This window comes from Aphis gossypii, chromosome 2, assembly GCF_020184175.1.
Source record: "Aphis gossypii isolate Hap1 chromosome 2, ASM2018417v2, whole genome shotgun sequence".
Classification (NCBI taxonomy): Eukaryota; Metazoa; Arthropoda; class Insecta; order Hemiptera; family Aphididae; genus Aphis; species Aphis gossypii.
In genome coordinates this window covers 38623020-38647157 of record NC_065531.1, presented here as the reverse complement: position 1 = coordinate 38647157, position 24138 = coordinate 38623020, and the positions used below count along the sequence as shown (strand labels likewise).

Sequence of the window (24138 nt, the reverse complement as noted above, 5' to 3'; positions counted from 1 at the left end):
AGATGCGACGACACTTCATTTAGTTATTATATTATTATATAATGTATAGTTAATATAATACATTGTAATAACGTTATATATATATTACATAAAATACTGGTCATTGTTAGCCAATTATAGGGCTTATAGTTCCTGAAAGTTTTAAAATGCGAGTCGTTGGCCGAAAAGTATAAAAAACGGTTATTTAATAACGTCGTCGTAGTTTTATGGTAACGCGTTGCTCCGAGTGCACTTGAGTAAATTTTAGGAAAAAGAGTAAGTACTCAAGTCACACTTTCAAAGTGTCTCAGTCTTTTGTTTGGAAAACTCCAATAGTGAGAAGACAAATTTGGACGGGAGTGGTTAATGTCTAATATTATATTTAAAACACTTGGTTTTGTAATAAGGACAGCTTCTGATTTAAGACTTCAAATTTTACCGAAAATACTCTACTGCGTGATGGTTCGTCCTAATTTTGAGCATGGCTCTATTGTTTGGAATCTGCATTATATTTATGAATCTTACTTCTTAATGGAAAGAGTTCAGTGTAGACTTTTGCGATTCACATGTTTTGTATTGTGTTCTATATGTATTTTACGTCTATGCACTAGTTGCAGTTCTCTTTAACCTTAAATCGTTAGCTGATCGCAGAGAAACATAAAAATTTGAATTAATTTTTGGCTTAATTAGTAGTTACGATACTTTTCCTTACCTTTTAATTGTACTCGACTTGAAAGTTTCTCAAAGACACACCGGATCATACGTTCCATTCTAAATTCTAATCTAGATCGCCAACTATCTTTCTAACGAAACCAACAAACCAATGAGATATCCTGATGTAAACCTAATTTTTATTTTTACCTTGAAGTATTTTTAATTATCATTCTGTATTATTTTATGTTGTAAATATTGTAAATTACAATGTATATTATAATTTAATATAAAAAGATAACACTCGTTTAAATATCAATCAATGAATAAGATATCCATTTCACTTATGAAATGTATTATTTTATTTTAGAATTTAGTAAACACTTGAATTTTAGAAAATATTTCGTTTACATGACTTTAAGTCGTTACTCGTTACAAAGCAATACCTCACTTTATTTTTATCGTTATCATTTCTTCTAGTTTTTACTCTTTGAATGTACAATAATAATCAAAGTACTTCGATTTTTAAAAATTAAATTTCGAATAAGTACCTTATTAGTTATGAGTTTTAAGTGTTTGAAATTAAAATGAATAGAGTTGTGGACTAACATTCAGCAGGTTACCATTAAATATTTAACTACTGATCAATAGTAGTGTAATCATTTTAACTTTAAATAATTTAACTCATAAACTATTTGTCTGATATTTGATTTTTATAAATCGAAATACACTAAAATATATTCTTCTTTATAATAAGGAATCAGGATAAAAAATGTATATTGTCACTATAAAGTATAAATAATTGAAAAGATAACGATAAAAGTAGTAAAAATTTTTTTTAAGAAAAATATTGTTTTTAATACTATAGTTAATGAAAAATTATTATGATAAATAGATCATCCAGTGTACTCACACCTACAATGAAGATTATACATTATATTATATATTTCTTACCGTTGTATCTTAATATTTATCATGCGAAAAAATAACAAATAAGCAACAAACCAAGCACCACTTTGTTGTGTTATATTATATACACGTGTACGTAATACTCTAACGTTGTAGTAATCGAATGGTTATTCTATAGCTGTCATTTACACGGTTCGAGCTCCTCAATTTATAAGGCGTTAAAAAAAATGATGTTAGCATTCGACCATATACGCGAAGGTGTTACCGATTTCGGTTAAGCTTTATAATAATAACATTATTGTGTTATTTTATAAGCTGAATGGGTGTTTATCTGACGTAAACGATCGAAAATAGCGGAAACGTATTGTCAATTCCAGTTTTTGTGTTGAATTCATTGATTCGATTTCTTTCAGAAGAAACGCACACACATATGTATTATATACTATATATCTACTACTTATATATATATTGTATTGTATTTTTGACTTGGAAGACCTATATGTATATTGTATATATGTATATATGTTTATACGTATTATAACACCAAGTTATTTATAACAAGCTTTTCAAAACATAATACATTTAATGATACACTATATCTATACAGAAAAACATGCGAAGAACTATGAGGATGAAAGCTAAGAGTTCGTATAAAGTCATTACCGATGACGACTTTTACTTAAAGAAGTTTTAAGTTCATGGTATACAAAAACAGATATTATTGGATAATCCACCTACTCGCTAGCATTCGCCCACCTGCAATAATAACACGTAAGTGCTTTTGAAGTAAATTATATCTACTTGATATGAATTTTTCCACGCTTAAATTATAAGTATTTTAACTGTTTTTTTTTTTTTTAACAATGTTGAACCAAGTACCTAGACTGTAAAACATGCGAGCGAAATCACCTTAATGGTTGGTTTGAGACGGACATCCGAGTTATTTGTATTTTTATAATTCTATTAAATCTGCGTTTCTCAATCTTTTTAGTGACGCGACTTTTAAAATAGGTATAAAATATGGTCAATCACTTCTCGACCCCCTGTCTGTATTAAGTACACAAATTTGAACAATAAAAATAGGTATCATATTATCATTAATCAATTAACTAAAAAAAATATACCATTTTGAATATCAATTTATAAATATCATGTGTAATACTTATTTAAACTTGTAACAGGTATTTGTATTTTTTTTTTAATCAATAAAAATTTTTAAATTAAATGTTCATTTTGTAAATTGGTGTTTTATTATTTTTGACTTACGTGACCTCTAGTTATGGTGATTGCGACCCCTCCCCCAGGTTGAGGAACACTATGGTGTAAGACTTACATTATTTCGGTATGTACAAATACTTATTTTGAAAATCATTTAAGTTCAAATAAATGCCGGTAAAATTTTATATTTTTAATATTTATATAATAATCAACACAGCTTACCAAAACTATACTTGTAACTCAGTTATTCATACTAGTGGTAGAAAACGAATTTAGTTTATTATTTGTTTAGGAAAATTTTGAATTTGACGTATTTTACATAGTATAGTTTTGTTTTGTGTATTTTGCTAAATAATAAAACTCATTTAAACCAGATATGTTTACTAAAAAATGTTACTATAAATTGTTTACTATAAAAATCAATAATAATTATTTTTACCAGTTCTAATTTATATTGTTCATTTTATACTCAGAAAGGTTAAGGACAGGTCATTGAACTTCACGATGCCGTGATTATATATTTTAATTTAAATATTTTTGCAAAATTTAGTCAAAAGCTTAATTATTATGTATTCTGAACTTTGTGCAATTTTCATTTGTTTAATATTAAAGAATTTTTATTATAAGCATTAGTTTCTTTTCGAAATTCACTTATATACATTAAACTCTGAACAGTTGGAAAAATAAAAATAATATAAGTACCATATTTGATTTTTTGTGTAATATTATATTATAATATGTTTTCGAATAATGTATTTACTTTTATTATATTTTATTTCACATAGTTTTAGAAGTTCTAGAAGTAAATCTGAGTAGACCAATTGATTTTACAATTAAGTACTTTTGTTTTGTGTATGTTAACATGATTTATATGGTAAAACGTTTTTTTTTTTTGATTTTTAGCTTTGAATATTTTATGGTAAGTATAAGAAGTTAGAATTTGAAATGACTTAATATATTTACATGAAAAATAAAAATGTTAAATGTTTTGTAAAAATTAAAAAATATTATTCGTTAGGACATGACATTTTTACCTGTATTCAATTTAATTTAGATATATAATGATTTTTAAAAAAAATTTACATTAATTTTATGAAATAATAGTTATTTTACGGATTTATACTACGATTTTATTTACACCGTTCTACAATAAGGTGTTATTGATTATAAAGTTAACAACAACAATAAACTATAAAAACAATATATTGTTATATATATTAATAATGTATTTATTCTATAATAAATGCATTGTTTTCTAAATTAAATTTAAAAAAAAATTGAAACAACTTACTGTATGGTATTAATAATAATTTATATTACTTAAATGGTAATATCAAAAGCATTACATATCATGAAAATACATACCTATAGTAATATAGGTTGACAGAGTGCCTTAGCGACGAATCAATAAATTTTCGTGAAAATTAAAAATAATTTACTACATACAATATTATATAAGAATTAAATGTATACTTTTATAAAAATGTATTAACTGACTAACCTTTTCATACTGAACTGCAAATTGAATTTTGCATTTGAATCATTATCATTTGTCCACTGAATAAATTAATACAAATTGAAACAGGTTTTTTAAATGTAAAAAAAAAACAATTCAATTAAAAAGAAAATCTTAAGTAAATCAATAATGTCTTATATTTGTACTAAAGTTTTTTGTGTTGGTTTTGAATAAAAAAAAAAAAACAAACAAATTACAAACAAATTGAAAAAAAAATTAAACTTATTATAAATATTGAATTCTATTAAAACTTTGTAATACAAAATAACGAAAGAAGTCCAAAAAATAAAGTATAAAAAAATTCTGTATAAATTATGTTTGATATAAGTAGACAGGTAGCATAAATTATTTCAATTAAGAAAGAAGGAATTGGTTAAATATTAAATATTTGATAGGTAGTCTAAAAAAAAATAAAATATACAAGATCTAACATGACGAAAAACATAAGTAAATTTTTAAATATTAAAATAAAATAATATTATATCACCAATTTACGAGACTTTATGTGCATGTGACTCTATTGTGCAAACGTTAATTTGTTCAGAATTAAATATCCTTTATTTCATTACTGTAAAAAAGGAACATAATTTTACTACCTATGTCATTATTATATATTATAGTTGAGCCCAAATAATTTATGTTCGACCGACGAATGACCGTGGTTTAACTAAAACAAAAAAAAAAACAATTGAATGTATTTGGATTGAATCAAAAGTCAAGTCGCTATCTATATAGATGTTCTGTAACAAAGGTTTCATTCCTACAAGGTTACATATTTTTTTTTTTTGTAATAACTAATAAACAATACAATTATTTTATATAACATTTTTATAACAAGGCATATTTCAAAATAGATAATTTTAAAAGAATACAGTATAGTTATAAACTAACTAATTTACTATAAAGTCCTTTAGAATAAGTACTTATTGTGTACAATAAAAAATGTACGTAGTGTGTTTATGTTATATACTGACCTATCGCTGTAATAAAACATACAATTTTAAGGCTTAAATACGAACGTAGTTTTTGATAACATATCTTTCAATATAATCGACTTGCGTGATGAGATGAGTGATCGTCCGGTGATGAATAACGACACTAATGTAGCGCTATTACTGCATATTTTAATAGCACTGCACGTGCACTTATACCTATTTTAATACTCATTGAGTTAAAATATTCTCAAATAGGTAATTAATATTTTAATAACAATTATTATCGAAAAAAGTTGACTAATAGTTAAGGTTAATTCTTAAACGATTTATTTTTACTGATATTTAAAAATGTAATGGAAATACGCACGTAGTAAAAACGATTAGTTTTTTCACGGTAATTTTTTTTCTACATTTATCCAATTTACTGGGGAGTTTGGGTGCATCTTATTATAATATTTATAGTGGGCATTTGTGCGTATAGTAATGAAGAGGCGACACGATATTGACATGTACTAAAACGAAAATTTATATTGATGTTAGACGTAATATAATACGTATAGAAACGTGTGTCATATTATTATTATTATTATTATTATTATTACCTATTATTATTTCCATTGTTATCTTGTAGAATAGTGGTTGTTGTGGAGGTATCGCGTGACAACCAACAACAAGTCTTCTATATGTATTATGTATACATATTATTATTATATGCGTTTGATTCGAAACCGAATAAATATATATATATTTATATACACCCAATAATATACGTCTTTCGCGTGTTGCTGTCGTCGGCAAAAATGATATGTATTTTACGTTTGATTCCGTATTACTAAAACATGTCGCGTGTGAACAACAAGTATAATATAAGACGTGTATAACACATTTTAGAATTTAAACATTTATATTGTCAGATGGAGTCGACTTAAACGTAGACAGTATAGTATTATATTATTTAAGTAGGCGCGTACTATAATAGAAGGACGTCAGTGTCATATATGAGGTGGGTGATAGGTGGATTGCTATCCTACGATGGCTTTTTTTTTAGCAGCAGTGGTACTTTTCGTAAATAATTTATTATTCTTGGAATATTGATAATTTATTATTGATGACAGAGTAACCAAAAAACAGTGTTGAAGATAACAGGTCAATTTTTATGCAAATCAAATATATATAAATATACATTGAGATAAGCATAGTTTATTGGCTGAAAGTATTTATATTATAAATAAAACAAATATGTTTTTATTATATTTATTATCGATTTTATTTTTTTTCGAGAATTTTATAGAGATAAAATAAAACTGTTAAAAGATAAATCCAGTATTTTTTTTAAAAAAAATAACGTTTTTATGCGAGTTGCTAAAAGTGGGAAGGATCATGACATTTGTAGGTGAATAATTACAATTATAAAAAATGTATTAGTTGTGTTCTGTGATCATGATATTCTATAAAGTATAATAAACTACGTGTAAATAATATTATCGTTGATCGTTATAAAAATTTCCAATGACTTTTATATGAAGTACACTAAATTATTATTGTTTGGTTTTTGATGTCAACGTAACTGCAACCATTGAGAGTATAGTTTGTATAGTCTATGAATAAATTCATGATGGGCCTTTCTATAATAAAAGTGAGATATAATTTGTTTAGTACAGTTTCACAAAATTACGAGTATTACAAATCTGATAAATATGGTATTACAATTATTTAAATAACAAAATAAAACAAATGATTTAAATAATAAACTATAATAGATAAAAATAAACTAAAATAATTATAAATAAAGTATGATACATATAACTATAGACATTGGATTATGTTCTCCTTTTTCGATATTTATTAAAATATGAGTGAGTGTAGATGTTTTTAAACATTTTCCCCGAACTTACATTATATTTTAATAATTAATAAAGTTTTGTCTAAACGGATATTAGCAATACGCAAGGACAAGTTAGTATTAAACGTCAAATTTTTGAGTACAAAGCAAATAGAGTGAATTTCAGTTCATTAATTATTAGACTTGAATTTACACGACTACACGACTATGTAGTTGGTACCTATAAGTATTTGAGCTGTACGGTGTTACGTACGTGTATACACACGGGAGGTACCGTGAGTGGAAGCTAGTAGCGGAGTGACATTGGTAGATTGAGGGAATACATTAAGATAATGGTAGTTAACTCAGACACGGTTCTAGCGGATATTATTATTTACTTCTAGCGGTAATTATTCGTGGAAAATATCTCCGGGCTCTTGTGGGAACCTAATAAGTAATAACTTCAATGTGAATCTAACCTACGACCGAGTTGAAAGCAATTAGAGAAACCGATTCACAAAGGTCGGTCGCAAATAAACAATAGATGTTGTGAATAGTAGTTAAATTACGACAACGATAAAGTATATATGATCAACATCGTACTCTAACTAGGGGGTTATCTTTTGTCCACCCATTTTATTAATATTGATGAAAAAATATTTCAAAATAATTATTAAAACTATTCCAATAATTTAATCATAATAATCTACTTTTAATATATATATTATGGTATTGAAGACTACCTATCTGAGGTATGGCATTACATACATATTTTGATTCACTGAGCGAACGTACTTCCTAAGTAGACATTATACTTATCAAGTATAGAGTCTGTAATCAGTACAGTAATAAATGTTTTAATTTCATGCGAACTTATTAAAGAATGTAGGTTAAAGTTAAACCATGTCAACGTATCATTTCAGATGATATTTTATATAGGTAAACAAAATTGACCGTACATAATACACATATTAAAATATAAAAACATATAAATGTTTATATACGCGTATATATATTATGTATATATACACACATCTATTCTAGTTTGAAAAAAAAAAACTTTTTCTTTAGTCAATTATCAGAACAACTATTATAGACGTAATTAGAGTTTTTTCAAAACTTTATAGTTGAACAAAAGTTGTACTCTGAAATAAGAAATAATAGAAACTTTTGACATACTTCCTACCTAAATGTATTTTTCTAATTAATTTTTATATCGTCCAAGGTTTAATTAAACGTATTATTAACTGATGTATTTAATCTTTAATGGTACTAGTGATGTAAAACGATTTTACTGAAAACAAATTACATACGTCATTAATTATCAATTGAATATAAAATAATAAATAATACTTTTCTATATATTAATACATTTTTATGACATAACTTTAAATATTAGATAGGAAATCAATTTTAGTTTACTTAATAGATAATACATTTATTTGGAACAGCGATAAATTAATTTAACATAGGTACTATTTGTTTGTTCTAAAATAAGCCCTAAAAATAGATTTTCCATATTTTTAATTATTTAAAATAAATAATAATATATAAGTATAACTTAATAGTATAATTTATTTCAATATGTTTTTCTGGTTTAAATAATAATAACTTAAGTCTTAGTGAAGATTAGTGATGCATAGTTGTACTCAATGGGGAACTTGGTTGACGGCAATGAATAATTATTGCTTGTACTTTGAAATAATTGATAAACATTTTATTGATGTAACTTAATCTAACTCAAAATCAATAGTTTTTATATTTTTTATAGAGCCATAGTTTTTTAATTGATTTAATTATAGGATTAGAATTTTAGACTAGAATTCCGTTTTTGACAACATTTATTTTTTTATTGCCATTTAAAAAAAAATTAATAACATATTTTAACGTAATATGTTGGATCTTTTTACGTTATTCAACGATATTTCAAATATGTAGACTTTTTTTTAAATTGTTTTTTGAATTATTTATAATATTGATTTATATAAAAATAAATTAAGTGCTTAAGATTCATAATACTGTTATGATAAAACATAATATTGTAAAGTGTAACATCTTAGAGTGAGTCTTGATTCTTCGCAATAGTATTTTGTGTACTATGTACGCGTATTTGGTTTAAATAACATCAAATTAAAACATTCTAATACTGTGTAAAGGTCATAACCTCTTAGATAACATCTACGGAACATAATAATAAAATAAAGAAATTGCAATAATATATGGAAGTATCAAATTATTTTACTTCTAAGCAAAAGCTAAATTGATGCCGTTGGTAAGTTAATCTCAAATTACACCAACTTACAAAAAAATGTTTGTCGACGTTTTATATTGCATTCGTATATATACCTATATAAAATAATATAATGAAAATGTCTTAATTTAAATATAGGTTATATTCGTGAATATATAAAACTACTGGTATTGTTTTTACCATCGTTCGATATTGTTATTAAAATGTACATTAAACGAGACGCGGGGCAGAGGCAACGGAGAAATTCCAAGGGAAAAAAGTAAACGCTATTAAATTTTAAATTCGATTCGATACGTGACTACAGTGGTTGTAAAGAGCCACGCATTGTATTTAACAAAGTTGTGATGACTTATTTAAAATGTCTGCAGATGAGTAGACTAAGTCGGTCGTTGGCAGAGTTATTAAACGCGACGTCTGTTGTAGCCGTAGCAGGTATTTGAATATTAAAACGAACCGTGAGCGATCAACGTATATATTGTATACGATATTATCATGTACGAGAGAAAAAAAATAAACTTTTTATTTCTTTTTATATGGCGTTTAGTATGATATAATAATAATAGTGCAGTAGGGCACACAGCTCGTATATATCACACACAATGTTATTGCGAGCATTTTATTTTTTTCTCATGCATAATATATAATGTTTGCTATAGTTTATTAAATTCTATTACATAGGTTTTCATGGCAACAAAGTATACAACTTAAATCTCAGGACTTATATGTAAATTAAAAATTCACGGGATATACCTGTGTAGTAGTTATAAATACACCTAAGTGTAAGTTATTTCACGTACTTATAATGATAATATTATAAATTTCTGGCGTTGCCCGCTAAATAATTAAACACTGTTATTGCTCATAATGATAGCCAGTATTCCCGAAGTATTCGTCAGATTTACAGTACACTAAGGTGTAAAATATTAATAAATAATATTGATAAGTATATATTATTTATATTCAATTAATTTATTGTGTATACCGACGACTGGTATATGTGTATTGATTTTTTAGTGGGCAATCGTAAAACGTACAGCGTCGGACGTTCTGTTTGCTTTCGATTTTGAAGCCCAAGTTTATAATTCATTTTCTCTCAGACTTATCGTAAACAGAGGACCGGGTGGTTGAGCTTAGCGCCCGCGTTTTATATATATTTTCCACGTTCAACTCGTCTTGTCTCTGCGGCTCGGCAGTGCGGTCGCAGTGTTGGAGTTGGTGATGGTATGGTAGTGATGGCAGTGTATTTGCAATAGAAGCGTTGTAAAGTTTCTTTCGGTATTGAACGTAGTCAACGGCACAATAATTTATAAAGAAATCTATTGACATTATGTTCTTTACAGAGGGAACTTGTAAATTAACGACTGACTAAGATATTACTACTATAATAGTACTGCAGTATCGAGCAGTACAAATTATACCAAAGCTGTATAATTTCAATACTGATTAAGTACATTCAGTTTTATTTAGTTTATGTGGGACGTCCACGAAGCATATATTATGAATTAATAATATTGTACTATAAATAAAATAAAATTTTATTTATACCGATCCATACGATTCATATTAATATAACCACTAATAAGTTGTGTAACGCGGGTTTCGAGAAAATTTAAGTAGAAAACAGACATTTTTTTCAATTTGATTTTAAACCTGAAAATTTTAATTAATCATTTTTTTTTATCTTTATTAAAAGTATAGGACTCTAAATATATAATCAAATAATAATATTTATAAGTACTATAAATAGTATTTATATTTTAACTGTTACATCTGAAATGTTCGATAATTTCAATATGATATAATAAATAAATTTGTAAGAATCTAAACATTCCAAACGCACAATTTGCTTTAATCGTTAATATCTACAAATTAACAAATTATATGACATGTATGCTATACTGTTATGGTTTTTATTAAAAATATATATAAAAAAAGCTTCTTTTCTAAAAATAAAAAACTAATTTTGTATCTGTGAGCTCAAAAAACTATTTTAAAACAAGATACATGATACGCACACACAAAATATTTATTTAATCATAACGGATTCCCTCTATAGTCCATCAGACTTAATTTATAATAGCTATATAATATAAGTAAGTAGTCTTACAATATAATATAAAAATATATCTACTATTTAACTGAAAATAAAATATATAATTTTACTTACGAGTAGTATAGGCATGTTAAATATAGGTACTCATAGTATACAACTTTCAAACGAAAATATAAAAGATATAGTTTAAATACGAATACTTTACTTCGATATTGTACATGTCTATTATTCTAATTATACTTACAATTTCTGATATAAAGAAAAAAATTACACGCAAGTTACAAATGTTTAATTAAAAATGTTAATTGTATACAGTTTTATTAAATGTAATTTTAAATGAAATGTATATAGGCATTTCATTTCAGTAAAAACCTCTTGCTTTTTTTTTTTAAAAATAGAGTTTATCATTTGAAATAAAAATATATTATATATTATTTATATTTCTACTAAATCTACTATAATATGAATATAGTTGCTTTATTTTACTAACCAAACAGACAATTTATGTTTTGAAAAAATAAAAATAATTTTACGAAGAACTATGTAAATAAAAAAAAAAGAAAATGTTAAAATTATAATAAAATATGAGCAAAAAAAAAAAATTGTATTGATTTTTTTTAATAGGAAAATGTAATGATTATTTTACCGATTGCATAAAATTTTTTCATTTATAGTTGCAATATTTATGAAAATTCAAATGAATAAAACAATACAATTTAACTCGTATATTATGTTGCTTTATAATATATTATTGTATCTTATAGATGCAAAAAGTTTAATGTATAAAGATATACAAACATAAAACCGGCAACTACTCATACAATTTATTAAGTTTTGTTCTTAAAGGAAAAAAATAATAATTACGGGTAAACGATACGTGCTCGGCCCGTTAAACATTAATGAAATGAATAGGTTCATTATCATAATAATAATAGTAATAAAATCAACGAAATATCGTATGAAATTAAATTAAAGAATAATTTATTCACGTCTCGTACTATTCGGACTTGGCATGTCTCGACTTTTGGTGAGAAAAACTTTTTTCTCTTCGGAGCACAGCCACTCTACTTGCCAACCATCATCCTCCACCAATTCAATAAACTTTCCACGAATAAATACGGTAACCGTTTGATTAACGGATTTAAAAGTTTTTCACTTTTTGGATTCAATTTTTTTTTTTTTTTTTACGTGACCCTCTACATTGCTCGCGTAAAATGTATATATAGAGTCTAGGGCCAGTGTCTTTTTAGTCTTAACGGTCCGTACGACGTTGATGTATATTATAAGTCAACGTTAGTTTTTTTTTTTTTTTGTAAGTTGCATTAGCGATCACACCGGACCTTTACTAAATCCGTGACGTACATATGTGTGTACAATAATATATACGTGTACGTGGACGATGGACTAGTAAACTTTTTGTAATGCATGCAAGAAAAGTTTTCACAGACAACCAATCGATTATTGACACGCCTTATCGGATATCTCTGGAGAGTTTGACTGTATAAAAAATTGAATCAGCAAGATTCAAAAACCATTGCCGTGTTTAAATGATAATCTAAAATTGATTTTCATGGTCCTTTTATTGTCAAAGAATAAAATATATAAGACACCTAAAATATTGTATTACATAATAATAATGTTCGCGTTTTACTCGACAAACATCCATGGTACATTTAGAATATAAATCTAGTAATCTGAGTGTGGCGGGTCATATGTGGATCATGTATAATTAATCTAAATCTCTTTAAAAATGCTTTAAATTACGTTACTCATACTGACCATCATTGTATACATTATCCGTTTAGATTTTAGTCGTATATGACAAATACTCGGCATAATCCACCAACAGACCCAAAATTAATTTAAACCAACGTTTAGTTCTTGGAAACTGGAAAGTATACATTTGACCGAGACATAAATAAATGCATCAAATAGAGTGGTGTAGTAGAGGATTTAATTTAAGTTAGCATAATATACCTTTTAATTTATTTTGTGCTTATATTGCATAACAATATTTTTTTTAGTAACGGTTATTTTATTAAGACCAAATTAAATACCATATTTAACAAACATTTATCTTTTAAAAAATACTTAATTGATTTTAGAAAATTTGAGTAATATTGTAGATGAAGTTTTACTTAAAATTGTATTTGTATTTGTATTGTTTTCTTATCTCATATTTATAATATCTCTATATAAGTAATATAGTATCATAATATGATGTTTATTACAAAAATAAGATTTTATTCACAAATATATTATATTATTTAAAACTCATGTTGTATAAGTTTTGATTTTATTATGTGTTTAAAATATATTTCTATATTGTATATAGTATAATATTACACTAAAATAATTTTAGTAAATATTGTTACGTGAATTATAGGTTTAAATAGTATATAACAATTTTTTATGAAGTTTTTTGATAAAATGTGTCCAAAAAGACACGTATTAACCTTAATTTTTTTGTTTGACCATGACACGTCAATATTATATTAGAATTCAGTTTTTTAATGAAAATATACAAGAAAATTTCAATTTATACCGTATATTTTGTATATATTTCTGAAGAAAAATGTACTTTAAAACACACTATATAATATTAAAAATAAATTTACACAAAATATTACACGTCATTACAATATTGCTTATCGTTTAATCTTTAAAATATTTATATTATTTATATAATAGTTGGGCTTTTTAATATAATATATTCATTTTTGATAATTAATTCTTCGAAAAAATGTATTGCATATAAATTATTCAGACAAACTATTATTTCATACATAGACCCCCAAAAATATCACTTCAAACGAAAATCAAGATAAAACTAAATCGAGACTATTATTCTCTAAAACACATTTGTGACTTTTTCAAATGTGAACAATGCGATTATGCGATATGTATGAGTTTTCCTACCTCATAAACTAAAGTGCCTTAGTGCTGCAGATTAAGTTTGGTAATTAATTTATTCTATGCAAATTAATCGAATTATATCAAATACAGAGTCAAAGTTTTTGACAAATAGTGTAGTATTCATAATACTAGTATATTCCATATTTATGATATTATGACATTGTGAACTATAATATTAAATTACATCTTGGTTGAATTGTATAGCTTAATTTATTGCACTGTCAAAAAATATAGGCTATAATACAACATGATGTCTTGAGCTTAATGATTTGAAATGATATGTTAATAGTTTCTAAAACGTTATGATGCTTCTGTAAAGCATATTTTAGTAAGTTTTTATTTGTCTATGGATACTTTCAATAAGGTATTGTTAAAATAATTGATATTTTTATAGCTAGTTTACAAATAGTAAACTTTATAATTAATAATACATTCAAATTTTCCATAATAGTTCAAAGATAATATTGAAATTCACAATAATAGTATACGTCTTTTACAGTGTATTTAAGTTATTTTTTTAAATCATGTATTTTATTTTTTTGAATTAGTAGGTTACCAAAATCATAACAAATAATATATATAATACGATGTTGACTGTATAATATCAGTATACACTTACAATGTATGTACATGATAAATAAACGTAATAAAAATAATAAATTAGACGATTTTTTAAGGCATTATAGTCAACAGAATAATTTACTTAATAAAAATAAGTAATCTCTATAGGTGTAATAAGTATCCCAGATTAGTTAATAAATTTACAAAACCACACATTAAACTGTAATCAGCCAAGTTGATCTTTTTAAAGTCAAAAGTCGATTTATGCGCTAAACAACTTGGCTTTGTCTGTCCCAATTTAATTATACCACCACTGAGATATCTTAAGGCTGTTTGTGACGTGCAGACTGAAGTTATTCTTATGAAAAAAAAATCATGTTTTACTTGTAATAGAAATATTATTAAATGCTGTTTAAATGAAAAAAAACAACAATAGTAGTAGTGAGAGACCAGATATTTTAAGGGACGAGAAAAAAATTACTTCGAACCCAGGACGTTTTTAATTACTATATAATACTATCATAATCGGAAGGGAAAGGACAAAATTAAAATAACGTTTTTTGACCGAGAAGGTGAACTGAAGCGTAACCGAGTTTAACGTAGTTGAACACAATTATGAAACTCAAAGAAGTTTATAAAACAAAAACAAGCTAAAAAAATACGATTTTTCATTTTTTTTTTTTGTACTAATACGTTTTTATTCTACCGCCGCGAGTGTAACGTTAAAATGAAAATAATTTTTTTGTAATTATCAACGTTTTTCGACGACAAACAACTTTGTAACTTCGTTAAATTACCGTCTTATACTGGAAAATTCAACTTATATTTTTGGGTATTATACTCATGTACATATTAAAACAATCATATCGATAGAACGTTAAATTATGGTATCACAAAGTTATACATTAGAAAAACAGATGATGACAACACGTTGGCTACCATGAGTATCACGGGTGTCACACATCATGATACAACAGCCATAATTTTGACGATCTCTGATTATGTACCACGAGAGTCACGAAGGACTCACAAATTGTCATCATGTGTGTACGTGTGAGTTGCGGGTGACTCTCAGGTATTTTGTTTTTTTTAAAGTTATGTAGAATTCAATAATCAAGAAAACTTATATTTTTTGTGAGTCACGGATGATACTCATGGTAAATAAAAACAAATTTTTGAAATCAGGTCTGGTAGCCAACGTGTAATAATAATTATATATTATATAATAATAATTTATTATAAAATAATAAATTATTTCAAATTAAAAAAAAAAAAAATACCACAGAGAAATAATTTGTGGAATTTTTACTGCCTAGTCGGATTTCATTTAAAATTATTTTTAGAAACAAATGTATCTTATCTTAAGGTTAGACAGGTCAGTCATTATACGATAACCAATAACCGAATTGGACTTATTTGTTGAGATATATATATTTAAGGAATTGTGCTGATTAAATGCAATATAAAATTTATACATCAACGTATGCTTATATTGAGTATTTGATTTATATTTACACTAATAATTGTATACAGTTTTGATAAAGACAAATGTATTGATGGGCTCAATAAAAGTAGTGATAAAAAATAAATAATAACTAATAATACTAACTATTTGTGTAAAATGAAAATTATATTAAAAATATTCAGAAAATCTAAAACATCCCGCATTTCTTATATTTTGAAATATGCTATTAAAACATTCAAATTGTTTCTATATTATGAATCGAATGCCGAATATGATATTACTTTCTACTGAGTACACTTAAAGTTAAAATTCACATTTTTTCATTACAAGAAATCAAATTAAAATTTTATCATTTTTTTGTGTGCCACTCTTGTTATTGACTAGACACTAGAAAATTGTTCATTGTACTCAGATAATTAAGAACCAAAAATGTCTTTTCATTACAGAGAATTTTGTAAATTATAATAACTAATTTATTTTGTTATTTTGTTCAAATTTAAACTTCAAAGACTTATATATAGGTATATTTAAGTTAATATAATAATAAATGTTACCATACTATTTTTGATATTTTCTTATTTCTGTAAGTATAACTTATGAAGAATCTTATATTAATTTTTCAAGCTTTATTACTTGGAAAAAAAGTTTTATAAACTTAAATCGAAAAGATACTAAAAATTGTTAACAATTTAAAATATCTGTAAAAATTGTAAAAGTTCTAAAATATTTTAAATTATACATTTCCTAAAAGAATAATATATAATATATAAAGATTTTGCACAAATTTCAAGAACATAATATATATTTATATTGTAGGTAGGTATATGGTTATTAAGTAAAAAAATTGTGAAAAAACAACCAAATTGAATTTGTAATGATGATTTCTCACCAATAATTTTAAAATTGAACCATTTTTGTTTTTACTCTTAGATTTTAGAATATAATAGTTACAAAAATAAAATAAACAATAATAACAAAAACATACATTATTGTATAAAGCCAATAATATGTAGATTCATAGATTTATAAGTTATAACTAATTAAATGTCTACTCATTCTAAATTTGTGTTCTACGTTTTAGAACATGAAACTAAAATTAATGTATATTATCATTCCTTTACACGAATTACGCGTAATTGTATTCGGTGGTTGTCGAGCAAATCGATAGAGAAATATTTTTCTCGTCTTATCTCGTGTAAAATGCTATTCCCGCAGTCGATGATAACACAAAGACTAGCTTGGCGGTATCCCATTATGCAAACGATAATAATGGTTGTCTGCAGACTTCAAAAGCGTAAGCTTAAAATACGTTTATATTGTTTAAATGGAGCGTGTGGGGTTATGCTCCGAGCAGGTGATGAGCGGCGTGGATTTAACGTTCGGATGTGAAACGCGAGACGAATAATCAAATACGCATACCAGATATATCATTTCATTACAACTTATATAAAATATTTATGCGGTGAATCGCCGTCGACATGACTTTTAGGGTTGTAGGTACCTGATACAGTACCTATAGCGGTGGAATGGAAAAATAAAAACGCGAATAATAACATGTTGAGGTCAATGTAGAAAATTGACGGGAAAACAAAAAATGTTTTTTTGTTTTTCGCTTGTTCAGATTGAATGTTTAACAAAGTGGTGCACCCGGCCGAAGGCGTTTTAGATATATATATACCAGTATACCACTATGACCGCTATCCTTTAATTTGCATTTTAGATTCTGAGTGCACTGAGGAATATATCATAATATTATATTAGGTATATATTATAATATTAGATATAGCAATAATGTGCTTTTTTTATCTATATATAGGTAATTTTATTTTTTGTTCGACCGTTTTTCGCGGTAAATAGAAAATTTGCAATTTTTATGTCAATAAAGACCTGCATATTTAATACACGTATTAAATATACGCTTATTCATTCGTACAAATTGTATTCTGATTAAAATATCAAAAATTGTTTCGTAAAAAATGTTAACACAATATAAAAATTATTTTTCATAAAATATTTGAGTTTTGTGTTGTAAGATCACATTGAATTTTAACCTACAATATATCAAGATGACTCATATAAATAATAGTTATTATATTATAATTTTAAAACACCATAATATGTTATGTTATGTATAGATTACCTTACATATTTTCAAGATTTTAAAAGTTATTACTAGGAATTAGAAGTTGCAGGGGGTTTCATACTATTGTTTATGCTCTCAATTTATAGTAGACCAAGCTAGAAATCTAAACAACACAATATAAGTTTGAAAATAAAAAATTTAAAACTCATACTTCATTAATTTTAGAGAAAAAGAGTATACTTAATATTTCCTTAAAAATATTTTTCTTAACTTATTTATTTTTAATTATATTGAATACAAAGTTTAATATTATTTTATGTAGATACCTATCTATTGTCTCGTTGCTTTTGAATATCAATATGACGACGTCATTCGATGTGTATTTAATCAATTATATCTCTATAATATACTGAAATAGTATCTTATCGTAGATAAGTTATCATTTCAACTTATTATAAATAATGAATATATGTAATGTTTGTTTGTTAGTAAGTACATTTGTTTTTAAACGATTGATATTTAAAGTATTTTTTAAAAACATTTTTTTTTCTATTTAAAAATGCTTTTTTCTGAATTTTGAATAATTGTTTTGCATTTTTAACATTTTTTTTGTGTAATTTCTACAATTTTTTGTATATGTTTTGTTTTCTTTTAGGTAGCTCCTATAACGTCCAAACATTAATTATAACTGTTTATGGAGTTGTATAGGTACAAAGATATTATACATATTAAATAAAGACCACAATAGCATACTATATGTTATTTAGGATATTCAACTCATAAAGCCATCAATTATTTTTATCTTCAAATATAATATGAACCTCAAAACGTCCAAGAAAGTTATGTCCATTTTAAAGAGAAAATAATTATTAATGTATGGAAATAGATAAATACCATTAGACTAAAAATGTCAAAGTTAAATACTCCTCAGAACACTGTTTTTCATGTGTGTATTTGATTTGGAATTTCTAATTACAATTTGAACGTGGTCTAGCGCTGGATTCAGCAAAATTAAAGTTTTTTTTTATTATTATTATTAATTTGCTAAGTTTACAAATGCGCGTAGTTATAATTTAACGCTAATGAAAGTTCCAGTGAGTTTTCAAAATTTAACATCGACGCGAAAAGTTTTTGCTATCGTATTTTCTAGGACAACTTGGTCCACGCATACAGCAGCAATTAAAGTCAGAAATAAATTATTATCGGTTTAATTGTATTTCATCCGTTAAATGTTTAAATAAATCAAATATGTTAATGGATTTGGTTTGAACGGATATTTTTAACGTAAAAATCCTCACTCTAAATGTTAAAATAGGAAGGTTGAAATTAGAAACAATGACGACTGAGAAAGTTTCTAAATAAATAATAATTTATGCAATAACTGAAAACAGTGATAATTAACAATTATTGTTTACCATTTAATTTCTTCAATATAATACTTATGTGTGTCTTATTAGTTTCTATCAAGTTAATATAAATAAATGCATATAAATAGCTGTATTTCCATAAAAATATGGTAGTAACGGAGCCGAATGGAGATAATATTATGTAGCCTGGTATAAATATATTTTTTGACTTTTTAAATCTCAGAAAATTATCTAAGTTTTGTTTGATCATCTCAGTGAAAGATTTAAACACCTTTTATTCAATAAATAATTGAGTCATATGACAATTTAATTATCCATTTGAAACAAGCATTACATTTTACAACTGTATCTAAACAAGACAATATTAAACGTATTATAAATTATGAAATGTGCTTTAAGTGTAATATTTATTTGCTCATGATATAACACGTATAATAATATAACCTTCGGTTAGGTTAAGGTTGAGGTAAGAAACAATTGTTTCTCATTAGTAACGATAATATTAACTATACAAATAGGTACATTATGAAAAAAATAATAAATAGTAATTCAAAACACCGAAACATAAGATGAATATTATTTAATAATGAAACTGCTGTTAGCTAGTTACTATGCTAAAGTAAAATTATTCAATGGTTAGAGAAATTTATAAAAACTATACCTACATAAACGTACATGTTATATGCATACTTTGTAATACATTATTTAATCTCATTATATTTTTGACTACGTCAAGAGATTACAATATCGTTGGATTTAAGAACGACTGTGTATTTTTTTTTTTATATATAATTTAATAAACATGAGTAGTTAGATAAAATAAAAACGAAGTATGACAATAGTAAAAATAGCTTTGGTACATAGAAATATTGGACTCGTGACTCTGTTAAGCTTCTGTCGTCTAATTAAAATGCATTATACACTATATGTATAAATAATATGTACCTAATATAGTTTATGGAGATAGTATTTCATTCAGGAATAATGAACTAATAATAATAACTACTCGACCCATCGGTACTCAAAAGCAGTATACACCTATGTATTTTAATGTAAATAATTATTATGAAATAATGCTTTGTTTTAAATCACATTATTTGGTGTAGCTGTGAGTGTGTTTGCATACTAAATATAATGAATTAACAAACATAAATTGTGAATAAAACCAAGTTTTTATTTCTCCGTGTAAAAGTTATAACATACTTATGTTAGTTTTTTTCTCACGCAAACTAGAAAACATTGCTCATTTTTCTTTTACCTCTATATCCAATAACATTATATTATTTGAACTTATAAGAAATATTTGTTGAAATAATTTAACGAAAATCATTCTAAATATATACGTTTGAAATGTTTGAATTATTCAAAAATAACTCATCTAAATTTGTTTAAGATTGGTACATCCAATCAGTTATTAATAAATAACGGTTGAAAGTGGAAAACAATGGTTTTCATAAGGGAAAAATATTTTTACCGCTATTTGAGTATACTAATACTCATTTTAATACTATAAACAATCTTTGTATTTTAAAATATGGTTTTCATATAAGTTGAGTTTAGGTATGCTTAACAATTATAATATAGGTGAGTAGGATTTAGATGAATTATCCTGTATAGTATGTAGCTATACAGAAAATTTATCATTTTAATATTATATTTGTATTATATATTTCAAATGAAGCAAAACAAAATAATATAAAAATATAAATTAATTTTAACCTGGGCAAAGTCGTATAATACATATTATAGTGATGAAAAACAACAATAACGAACTGATATTGTTGTTGACATTAACCTTTTTCACTGAAATCGCAATATATTAAACATGTATTATTGCATCTATATAGTATTGTCAGCACGATCTGTGGTGACATATAACCATTATATATCTATGTATAAAATATAATATATATTATATTTGCGAAACAATCGGGATCGAAGTGAGTGAAAATGGCGCTACGTTATCGCCGCTTACTCCATCCGGTTGTGGTTTTGGTGGTCCGTATAAATGTTAGTAAATATATCATTACCTCTGGCGATCCTATATCAAAAATTCAATATCCATTTACGCACACATATTTGATAATAATATATTGGTATGATAAATGTGCCTATGCAGTACTTTAATATATATATAAAAAAAAAAAAACAATTGTTTATGGTTACAAGACGACTGTATCGTCACTATTTTGACTTGTGTGTGGACGGTGGTATATATATAACTATATAAATTTTATTGAAGAAATCGAGTGAGAATAGAACCCGGTAAAATTCTACCCGAGCGAATTTTATAGGTGGTGGTATTTCGATCACCCGGATGTGTTGTGTGAAATGACCCTTTTCTGTTTGCAAAGTCCCACTCTCTACACGGTCGTCTACGACCTGTTATATACCAAACACCTACCTCTGCAGATAATCAGACTATGTACCGGAAAGTGCACGTGAAATAATATGTAGTTTTCGGCGTAGGCTCCGTTGCAGGTTGAGCATAAATTGCTTGGTTTTCGAGAGTTTAAATAATCATGCACACACATAACACACATTACACAGACACAGTTGAACAATTGTATGCGGTGTTAACGACGGTCAAAAACAAAACATTAGAAAAACCTTTTCAAAGGTCACAGTTCGTTAAAACTTACAAAATTTACTGTTGTCTTCACGATTAAAATAAAATAAAATAAAATGCAATACAATTATATTAAAGTCGGCAAGTGGGTACCGCTCTACTGTACATTAGGGGGTGGGGTGGACCTCGGACTAGGGTAGGTTAAATTTGAATGCAATGATAGGTATCATTGTATACGAAAAACGATTCTGAACGGAGATGATTTGTCAGTCTAGAATATTTAACGTTAGATATAAAAACACACAATTTTATGAATTTTGAACTACAAAATAATTTGCAAATATTCATGATTTTGACGAATTTTTGTCAACATTTTAACTTCAAATGCCAATAAAAAAAATTGTATACAATTTTCAAATATTTTGATTTAAAAAAATTTTATCGACACTTCAAAAAAAAATTTTTCAGAAAAATTGAAAATTTCAGTTGTCTATAAATAGCTCAAAAAAACTCAAAATATTTTGAAAATTAAATCATGTAAAGAAATTGTCAATCTAAATAACTGGTAAAATTTTCAAGTATCTACGTCTTATACTTTTTGAATAATAACAAATATTTAAAATCGTTTGAGGATAAATCGTTATCGTTACGCGATTTCGTAAGCATTTAAAATTCAAACGCACTTAAAATTTTTCCTATAATGATGCTTCGAGTTTTCTCTATAGCTACTTGAACTGGAACTATTATTTAATCTATCTTTTCTGAAGATATCGTGCTATGGTTAAAATTATAAATCAAAGGCCTCACTTTATTAACTCTAGAGGTTTCCCAACCTCGTTATAGTTTATTTATGATGAACTTAAGTATCTTCTTTAATAAATTGTATATATAGTTTGATACATATAAATTAAATTTATAGTATATAATTATAGTATGTACAGTTAATGTTTATTTTTATGATTATTTTTAACATTTCGATATTTGTTTGCGCGTTAAATATTGCACACAACGTGTGAATAAAATATTGCAAGTATTCTGAATATATATTCTGAATAACTGTTACTTCTATAAAATATATTACTATCAATATCTTCACTATGAAGTACTTATGTGTATACTGTATATTATTGTATATACGATATTATTAAAGTTTGCACTTTTCGCGAGTTTCGGTTAGATTGGGGTTCATAGACTTTATTGCAAGTAATGTGGTACACATACGGATGGCGGCTACAGTACACACGATAACGGAAAGCGTAAGATATTATGATGACACATCGTGACAGAAACAGAATACAACCCTTTGTCTGATGCATGGGTGTGATGTTACCTGTCGTCATCCTCCTTCTCTCCCCGACTTCACTGCATCAACAACAGCAGTAAAGGAGATTAGTAGTATCAGTAAAAGTAGTAGTAGTAGTATACAATCGTAGTACGTACTTACCTATGAGTAATGTACTGTGTGTTTGTGTGTGTGTAATAATTAACAGAACATGCTAATTGGAGTTTGTGCAGAGCATATATTCTGTATGTATAAATATATATTATATCTGTAATAATATATAGAATAACAACAGTAATTTGTAACACGATATCGGCTAATAAATTTACCTGCAGGAACGTTTTGATAATCGTGTTAACTTCGTATGCTACTATCAACTCACGTCTACACTCTATGGTAAAGAAATGCTCGCAAATGTTCAAAAGTAACTACGAAAATTTTCAAATAAACATTATATTCCAAAATAATTTTATAGTTTGGTGCGATGTGTCACCAATCACACGTCTGTGATTCTTTTGTTTCCTGATACCAAGTTTCATCACGTTCCAACAATTTATAAAG

The 24138-nt window shown here is 25.9% G+C and overlaps 1 long non-coding RNA gene across 1 annotated transcript; it reads right to left on the bottom strand.

The window, feature by feature from the left end:
- Positions 1 to 293: 293 nt before the first annotated feature.
- LOC126550298 (uncharacterized) lies at positions 294 to 3059 on the bottom strand. Its single transcript, XR_007604349.1, has 3 exons — positions 2980 to 3059; positions 692 to 823; positions 294 to 620 (listed from the first exon to the last, which is right to left on the bottom strand). It is a non-coding gene; the product is annotated as an uncharacterized LOC126550298 (long non-coding RNA).
- Between the last annotated feature and the right edge of the window lie 21079 nt (positions 3060 to 24138).